General features: G+C 41.4%; 1 protein-coding gene across 1 annotated transcript in view; it reads left to right on the top strand.

Annotated features, from left to right (window-relative positions):
- The first annotated feature begins 1,552 nt into the window (after positions 1-1,552).
- LOC117221719 (uncharacterized) overlaps positions 1,553-10,292 on the top strand; it is a 576,963-nt gene continuing 568,223 nt past the window's right edge. The window contains exon 1 of the mRNA XM_076523447.1: positions 1,553-2,233. The gene's annotated coding sequence lies outside the window, so the exon portion shown is untranslated. The remainder of the gene's footprint in view (positions 2,234-10,292) is intronic.

Below are 10,292 nucleotides of genomic sequence, written 5' to 3'. Positions count from 1 at the left end.
TTGATTATCATCATTGAATAATCATCGAAAGGATTCATTCCAAGACCTGCTCGAATATTAATTTCAATGACTGTAGTTTATTAAAGAACATCGATAAATCATTGATTACCAGAGCGTAGGCTCTGTGCATTTATGAAACATAGCCATAATTACTAAACAATAAAAACCCTCAGAAAAATTTATTGATACCGTCGCGCAACCACCACTTCACTATACAGTTATGCAGAAAAATCCACAGTGCGTTAATCACCATACTGCGAATGTTAATGCAAAATAAATATGTCGTCGATCATCCGTGAGAAAGTCCAGGAAACATGTAGTCCTTCTTTCAACGTAGTTTTAATAAATTAAGGAGAATGTACGAACATTTTCAAATTCTTGTCCCAAGTCTTCTTTCTTTGGTATTTCACGTTTTTAAATTATCGCACAAACGCATAAAATCCGCAGTCTACTAATCGCTAGACCGTGGATGTTTAGACAAAATAAAAATCGTCTGCATCGACTGCAAGACGCACGAGCTTAACAAACATTTGTTTCCTTCCTTAATAATTTAAACGAGTCGAACATAGCACAACGGTATCTTCGAATTCTACGAATGTCTTCGCCGCTTTGAATTTCATCTGCCCACTTTTGCCATAAATCCGTCACCGAATCCGCGCGAGTCCGTTAATCGCTGCAAAAATCATGAAGAATCCTCCCACGATGAACCCGAAGCTCACCTATCGGCTTCCCGCAGGTGGTCAGCTGCTCGTTGATCACAACGGCAACCTCGTGGCATCGAGCACGGTCCCGATCGGAGTGTTCCAAAAAATCGTCAAGTGCCGGAGTCTCCGGGAAGCTGTAGGGGTTAGTGGTGCTCTCTCATCGGTGGCACATATACAGAAGGGGTAGGCGTGGCACTGGCCGTTCGTTGCGCGTGCACAGGGATGAACGAAGACAGAGTGCACACACGCGTGCGTTCCCGACGAGGGGGTGGTTCGGGGTGCTCGGGGGTTGCCGGGGTGTCCCGGGGGGTGCAGTCGTGTATCGTAAACAAGGACGGAGAGGCCGGCGATGAAAAAGAACGTGGTGTGCACGTAGGAAAAGGGGTAGTAACCCAGAGAGAGAGAGAGAGAGAGAGAGAGAAAGGGAGAGAGAAAGAGAGAGCGAGAAAATAGGGGATGTGTATTAGAAGGGAGGAAGGGAGACATCGTTGAGCGAGTGGGCTGCTGATAAGGGACACCAGAAGAGAGAGAAACGGAGATATATCGGTGAAATCCGCGCGGGAGAGACCGAGAGAGGATGAGAGAGAGAGAGCGCGAGAGGACGCGAGAGATCCGAGAGAGGGTTGGAGAGGGTGAGAGAGGGCGAGAGCGACGAGAGGCGGTGGGAAAAAGAAGATTTCGTCGGAGGTTGCTGGGAGAAGGACGGAGGATCGCGAAACCAGGAGGGGGTGGAGAGAGAGACACAGAGTGAGAGAGAGAGAGAGAGAAAGGGTATGAGGAGAGAGAGGAGAGAGGGGGCCACGCCGAGCAAGACGGGACAGCAGTTTCAGTCACCGCCCGATCCTCGGCGCGCACGGTTTTCGAGCGGGTGTTGTTCGCGTCCTCTTCGAAGGGGGGTCGAAATCGCCGATTAACGGGGTATTTAAACAGTGATCCGCGACTCGTGCAGGACTCGTCGATCGCGCAAACATTTTCATTACCCTCCGAAGGAACTTGCCAGACCCAGGGACCGTAGGATCAAGGCCCGTGATCGAGGCCCCGCGTTCGGTAGCAGTGTTGTGACGATCGGTTCGTTGTTACTGACAGCCACGCTCGTCGCGCCGATTGCTCCGATTACATCGATTACAAACACCGATTATACGGATTTGTGCACGAGTTTTTCTCGAACGTTCCGACGGAGACGCGAGCAGCCTCGTTAATAGAGCAAACGTCGTCCATGACAGTGACTGTGGGCGTCGCGGTTCGATTATATCGGTGTGGATCGATCGTGTGCGATCATGCGGCTGATCGATAAACTCGACTGACGGAGCGGGAACCATCCGGGTTGTGTGTGCGTAGAAAGAGTGTTTCTGGTGCGTGGACCCATTCTTCTCGTGTACCCTATTGTTCTTCGTCGGCGGAGGATTCGGTTGCCGCCGGTTTCCTGGTGCGACGCGACTTCCGGTGCCACTCTCTCTTTCTCTCTCTCGCGGATCCAGGTGTAGTCGGTGGCATGAGCGGCAACGGGTCGCGGACTTGAAACGATTTCGGTGAGTCGAAGTTTTGAGAGAGTGTGGTTAGGTTTGCGAATTTGTATTCCACCGTGTGGAACAGGGGTGGCCAAAGCGTCGACCGCGTAATTATTCCTAGTCGTCCTATCTCTCCCGTCTGTTTGATATTATTTATGTTTATTTTAAATTTATACTTACTTTTGGCTTTAAATCATTACTTTTCTTGTGATCACTTACGATATGTTGGTAGACCGCCATTAATATATAATAACACAAGAAAACGCAATAATTCAGAAAAACAGGTCGCCCGTAGCGATCGAAAGTTTGGCCATCCCTGGTGTAGAATGGTTAAGCTAAGATTGAATTCTAAATATTTAGCTTGTGGAGATTACAAAGAATGTTTCTGACACGTTTTAGATGAGATTAAAAGGTTACGTCACTTGATATTTCTCTGTAACACAGCATGCACTTTTCTTGGTACAGGAGAACCGTTAGCCAACTGCAGAGTTGGGTAGAAAGTAATCTGATTAATGAGTAACGTTTATAACTCTCTCGTTCATTATATATAATAATTTGTGAATTAGCTGTAATAACTTTTCGCTCAATTATTATACGTTAGTTGTAATAACTAACCAGTTACAACTAATCTATAATAATTTATAGTAAGTAACGAGTTATAGATTATTTTTTGCCCATATTTCTTACCCGTTTGCTGATGCGTTACGATGATCTTTTGTAGCTAGCCCCCAACGTAGAAAAACGTAGGGAGTAAACAACACATCTCCAGTTGCGTCTCAATAAAACCACCAATTTATTATTTCAGTTACGAGTCTTCGTTTTATACATGATTATCTTTTATGAAACATTTGCCGATAACTTTGTGAAATTCTTGTAATTAAAATTACATCAAATACTACGTAATTTTTCGTTCGTATTTCTACTCGTTTTCCCGGCGGCATCATTGTCCGATTAAACAAGTAAACACGATGATTATTTAATCGAACGTACTTCGATCATTTTAGTCGGAATATTGTTGCAAAAGCGTTGATCAATCTTTCATAGAAAAAATAAATGAAAAAATTTTGTCATCTTCGAGGGTAGAATTTCGGGCCCTTGTATATTTCACAAGCTTTGTTAATGCACGTTTTATGGACAAAGTCATAAACAAATAACGAAAATCTAAAAACTATTCGGCGAAAGCTATGATCATAGGAAAATACATTCTACGCGCGCTTCCCTTTTGGAATCATTCCGAATCGATCCGAAATCGGATGCTATTCGAAACGTCTCTCGCGTTATTAAAATTTTAGATGTAGACAGTCGATAAAAATGCCAACGGTTTGCACACTTGACCGGCGCCGATTCGTTCGATGATAAAAATTGCGGACACCGGAGTAATAACGATATTTCTGCGAATGTAAATGAACCGTAGGAACATCCGAAAGCGGCAGCCATCGATGCGTTAAAACGAATGAAATTCGTTATTACGGTAACAGACGGCGATAATCGTAGCAACGCGTTTCATACGATCCTCTTCGTGTGTACAGTAAATTTCACGGTTTTGTGATTCTGATTTATTTGCGTTTCCATGTAAACGAACGCGTAAACAAAGGCGGCCGGTTTTTCGGTATCGTCCGAGTTCCCCAACGAAACCGGTTAATCGATGTCTATAAGCTTTGCGAAACTAGTATCTTCGCCAAACATTCGTGATCCGACGCGCGTGTACGCGAACCGATTCTAGCCGAGTGTATCCTCTGCAACCAAATAAATAAACAAGGTCGAAGCTCCGGCATCGGAAACTTGTTGCAGAAATTCGGATTTCGCGTCTCGAAAAATATTGATTTCATCTACTGTGTACCTTGTGCTCCAAATATTTTCTGCTGTACACGCTGTTTGCTCGGACTCGACAAAAAAAAAAGAAAAATCGAGTGCACTCGCCCGGGATCGCGGTGCGTTCGCAAAGAAATCGATTTCCACGGCACTCGTGGTTTTTTCCTCGCATTACGCCTTGTTTATTCGGAAGCGAAAAAAAAAGAGCGGCAGAGGGTTTCCATAGGGGTCGAGCGTGAAGTCGAGTGTCCACTCTACTCTCGACAGGATCACCATCGTGGCCCATTGTTGCACAGGCGAGCAAATAGACTGTTCATGTCGGCGAATGCCGTGATATTGTCTAGTTACATCGTTGCCCCTTTGCGGCAAAATAGTCGCCATTCGGGATACCTTACAAATAGCCCGTAATAGGGCCTGAGTGTTGCAATTGCACCGCGCCGGCATATGCATCCCCTAATGCGGCGCAATAGTGACGCTCCTTTGTCCCGTAATAGCGGCTCTTATAAAACAGCGAATTCCATTATCGGTTATTGAGCAGAATAGCCTGTCGTTATCCCCGCGGTATCTTCTCCGGGGACGGTCGAAAGTTTTCCGTGGCGTGTTACCGCGATGTTTAAACGCCTCCTTTGAAACAACGTCCGTGTAACGTTATGCTTTCTCGAAGCTATTCATCCCTTTCCCTTCTTATTGTTGGACAAATTTCTTTCCCCTCGCAATTGCGTTCTTCCGTGCGATGCCCGCGATCTCTGCAACCGGACGAACAACGTTTATACCGAAAAATGAAATAAAAGCACTGCAGACTTGAACCTCGGCTTGCAGCTATCGGGTCGTTTCGACTCAGTGCAATTTAACCCTTTTAGTGCCGGGCGAAAAAGAGGTGCTTGTGCGAATATAACCGGCCGAATTTTACGATTTTACTAGGATTTAGAAAAAGGCTCATAAAAACCAAACGAAAAGCAATATTTACATAATTCAGAAAGCTGTGTAGTAAGGACAAAATAGAGAATAACACGGTGACGCTAATTTTTCTCTCGTAATGAAATTAGACTATTTATAACGTATTTATTTATTTATAACGCTACAAGGTGCGGGCCGATATATCGGCTCTGGCACTAAAAGGGTTAAATCGTCGCTCAATTAGTCAAGTTTCGGCAATTTGATTAACCCACTGACTGCCACGCAAATTTAGAGCGTCTTGCCCTGGGTGCCATGGTTTTATTTGAAAGAAAACATGAAGTTTTACAAAATATAATAATATTAAGTTACTGATATAATATTGCAATGGCATTCACAGTATTTTTTTTTTATTGATAATCAATATGTTCTCTACACTATATACATTTTTCATTCATCCTTTCTAATAGTTCCTAACTCAAATAGCCATTTGCAGCCGATCTAAACTTGCAGAACCTACTACGAGATATCTCGTAGCTGGCAGTTTTGGTACAGATGCTTACTACGATAATGGGTATTTATAAACGACGCGAACACTGAAAAGCCTACGTGAAGTTCCTGTAAAAATATGACCGAGAAGATTGGCGAATAAAGCAGAGACTCGTCGTAAACGTAGTTAACCCTTTGCACTCGAGTGGCGACTCTAAGGCACCGCTAATATTTGTTATATCACCTTTTAGGATAATTTTGATATTAACAAAGTTCGCATTTGAAAAATTGTTAAGAGTGTAACTGTTGCGCGAATCCCAAGAGTCGATTTTTATATATGCATAAAATGCGTTTCCTCGTATAAAATAGAAATACTGTAAGTTAGAAAAATGATTTTATATTTTCTGTTGAAATAGCCTCGAGTGCAAAGGGTTAAAGTGGTCAGCCGTCCGAGAGTTAAACAACGCGACTTTGAGAAATTAATTGAATTATTTTCGCTTGCAAAGTCAATGTTATATGCGTGCTTGAAAAAGAAACGAATTTGAAACAATGTTGAAAATTGTAATCAGCATTTCCAGTTAGCTCGGAAATATTGCTAGCGATTATGCTCGTCTGATTCGGTCGGCTCGAACGATCGACGAGTTATAAACCAAACGCCGTCGCATTATTCCTCGGAGTTTTATCGATCGAAGGCCGTCACGGCCTCGTTTCATTAGGATCTAATTGTTATAATAGGTTACGTAATGTACACGCGGCAAGATTAATTAAAATAATGAACGCGTAGGTATCCTCCGTCGAACGAACGGCAGTTTCCGCGAGCGTGACGCGGACATTATTCTTTAGAATTCTCAGATTGAGATTGAGGATCTTGGCCCGGTGAAAAGTAATACTACCACTTTGCTAAATAACATTGACATTACGCGAATGAAACGATTTATTTGCTCGCCTGCTCTTTGAGGGGATTAACGTCAGCAGCGGCAGGAGAATAAAGCGGGAGGAAAGGAGAAGGAGCGAGGTTTAAGAATTATCAGAGCGTATTTTCTTTCATCGAATTCGAGCCTAGTGTCCGCTCGTTCGTTTACCACCGCGGGTTTCCTTGTTTCGAAGAGACTCTTTGTTTCACCAACCGCTCGGGGAAATATTATTTCGAACCGTAAATAGACTGTTTTAATATAAATCCGGCATGCAAAGTAAACACGTTGCTCGATACGTATGTTGGTAATATTGCGGGTTATTCGAAGAACGCAGTGTATTTGTTAAATGCAAGTAAAGGCTGGTCTCTTATAATGGATATTCTATTTGTCCGTAAAATATTAAATGACAACGTTGTGTTTGCTCAAATATGCTACGACATTTAAAACTTAAATGTTCCATCGCAGCGGTCAGGTAATATTTTGATGCAATATTTACGACGTGAAGAATCTTTCTTCTCTAATTTTCTTTCTTCTCGAACTTTCTTCTTACTTATTCTTCTCTAATTTCTCTTGGGATAAAACCATATATATCGTGCTATTATCGAGATTTAACTTGTAAAAATATTGCAGACACAGAATAAACATTTTCTTCTTCTAATTGGATATCACGAAGGCAGAGCTGGGCGAAAAGTAATCCGATTAATGATTCACGATTACAATTCGTTAGTTATTACAATTAATTTATAATAATTCGGCAAAATGTAATCTCGTTAATGATTCACGATTGCAACTCGTTGGTTATTATTAGACAGCGAATATAACGCTTTTATTGCAAAAACTGCGAAATAAAATATTAAACGAATTTGAGAACGTTGTTACATTATTTTCAATCGATTGAAACTATTCAAAGAAGAATTCAATTTTTATTTAGCTCCAGTTTCATACAATTATGACAACAATATACAATACAATACAACCGAACAATATTATTATAAATTAATTATAATAACTAGACCGTGGATTTTGATGCAAAATAAAAATTCTCTCCATTAATTGGAAGACGCAGGATCAATACAAACCGTTTATTTTTCTTGTTATTTCTTGTTACCTTGAACGGTTTAAAAATAAATTTGGAAAAAATAAAATAATGATAAAATCGGAAGCATTTAATAACACTGTTACGCTGTTTTCAACTCGTCGCAATTATCAAAAGACAAAAGATATCTCCGTCTAACCCGAGTCCCTTACAATTAACACGGACAATTTTTATTTTGCACAAAGATTCGCGGTCTGTTTATAATCGTTAATCATTAATCGGACGACTTTTTTGCCCGGCTCTGTACCGAACGACAAACTAGATCCAATCACAGCGGCGGTCGAATAAACGATAAGGCAAAGGGTGAATAATTCGTGTCTGCGGAGAAGCTTAGGAAAATAGCCGGAATACTTGGACGGGAGTGTTAATTACCGAATTGGAAGTGGGCGACGTCAAAGAGCGAGTGGTTTTTCGGTCTCTGTGTACCGTACACGTGGCCGATAAAGTGAGTCTGCCGCGCTAAAAGCCTCTCCGCCGACCCTTTTCCGCGGGGGCGGCAAAACAACCGGTGTACCGCCGAGGAGCCCCGAGAAAAAACACTTGGCCCGAAAGTAAATGCTTTCCCGGATTCGAATGTCAGCGCGACTGCGGCGTGGCCTGTGCGCGGAGCGCACGCGGCTGGTCGCCGAGTTGTCGTGTGCGACCGCAGAGAGCCGTGCGGTCGCCGCGCGGCGCCGGCGTTCCCTCGCAAACACCCTGCTCGCGATTTGCGGTCCGATTTAAGGGATGTACCGCGAATCAATGAGTCCGCGACACTCGGCTCCCCTTCCTCCATGCAGACTACCATCCCGGGCGCCACCGTCTCACGCTTTGGTCTCGCGACAAAATCAAACGGAACGCCACCATTTCGTCAAAATTTGACAAAAAATCACGGGATTGAAAGCTTTCGATTTTGAAACGTTTTAATTAGGAACAAGAGCAAGAGCTGGTTCGTTTCGTTTGAAACATTTTGTTATTAGAGAGGGTAATAAGTGCTGCAGTTTGAAGCACAATGCCTTTCTAGAAGTGATTCTGCATCAGAAATGAGATTTATTAGGTCTACCGGAAAGTTCTGTCCGTTTTTGAATTGAAATATAACACAATTTTCATACATTTAATAATATTTATTGTAGAATATACTTTCCATCGTTACTTATGACTTCTTGCCAGCGTGATGGCAACTTGATAATGTCATTTTTTAAAAATGATTTATTTTTAGAGGCGAAGAACTCAACCAGTGCTTGGTTGACATCAGCTTCAGTTTTGAATTTTTGTTCCTGTAAAAAGTTTTGCAAAGAGAGAAACAAGTGATAATCGGAGGGTGCTAGGTCTGGGGAGTATGGTGGATGCGACAGAATTTCCCAGCCTAGCTCTGCGATTTTCTGACGAGTCGTCGAAGCAGCATGTGGTCTGGCATTATCATCGGTAGCCATGTTTTCGCGATCGCGTCTCGCTTAATAATGACATGAGACATCTTTGTTTCAGTTTATTTAGGAGAGTACATGTGTGTAAATGCAATGATAAAGAGAGATAGTCATATATATCTCAAATCAACATGTGCATACGGATTGAAACTTAAAGTGACACTATCGGACAGAACTTTCCGGTAGACCTAATACATTGTTCGCGAATGGTTATTGCGATTATTGTATCTGCTATAGCTCGGGGAAGTTTAATTTTGGGTATAAAGTAGCTTCAGCGTGGTCTCTAATGACCTAAGAGAGTCGACGATATTTGAAAAATTGAATTTAAAAGAATAAAGTAGCTTCAGCAGTTTTTAACAATCTGGCGACGACTTCATTTCAAATTGCCCGTGTTAGTCCGTCCAAACGCGAAAAATGCTGGAATGTTCATCGAGCCGCACCGAAGCAACGCAACCCGGAAAAAATCAACAGCCCTGTGCTCTCTTGATCGGATTTAATTAAAATAAGGCTACAGTTTAATTAGAAAATGTGGAATATAACTCGGGCCCGGAAAAATATTACACCGTTCGCGAGAAAAGGAACAACGAGCTGTCTTCAATCTGAGTTTAATTAAATCGCAGATTAACCGAATCATGAACAGGGTATTACGGCGGTGCTGAAATTGCTCGAAGTAAAGTGATTAGGGGATATTGCGTAGGAAGATTTTCCGTTTGAGTTTCGAAACGGAAGATATAGAGTTGCGATTGTAAAATTGACGTAGATTAACACAATAAACGGGGTGAGTCGTTTAACTCTTTCACTTAAATAAAATAGCAATTATTGCACATAATATAAATAGCAAATAATTGTAGTAGCATAATAATAACATAATATAAATAGCAAATAATTGTAATAGCATAATAATAACATAATATAAATAGCAAATAATTGTAGTAGCATAATAATATCATAATATAAATAGCAAATAATTGTAATAGCATAACAATAACATAATATAAATAACAAATAATTGTCGCAGTGTATTTTCATTCTTTATAGCAAACAATCTTTGTTCGAATAATTTCTTTATACAACATGCAGTTTACTAAAAAAAGTTGAGGTGAAAGAGTTAAACAATTTACCCTGTATATTCAACATATTTTCCCAAAATCTATGGATTACGCAGAACATATATTGTTCTGCTTTACTTCAAATATATTTATATAAATAAATCACAAAACTGTTTCTACGGAGAATGATGTAATAAATTTCCTTATTCGAGCACGTTTAAGCAGATCACGTAAAATCGAATTAAGTTAAATCTTGTCATTCGTCATCGATCAATCGTTTCAGTTACTTTCAACGCATGATAGGTTCAGCGTTAGGTCAATTAAATGCCAGAATTTTACGAGTAATTTCTCTAGAATAAATTTCGTTTAATTCCGATTCGATAGGACAGCCGATGCGAACAACGCAAGTATAAACTGTTCTTC

The sequence above is a fragment of the Megalopta genalis genome, chromosome 7 (genome assembly GCF_051020955.1).
Source record: "Megalopta genalis isolate 19385.01 chromosome 7, iyMegGena1_principal, whole genome shotgun sequence".
NCBI lineage: Eukaryota > Metazoa > Arthropoda > Insecta > Hymenoptera > Halictidae > Megalopta > Megalopta genalis.
Note: the sequence above shows the minus strand (reverse complement) of the source record. Positions and strands in the feature narration are given on the sequence as shown.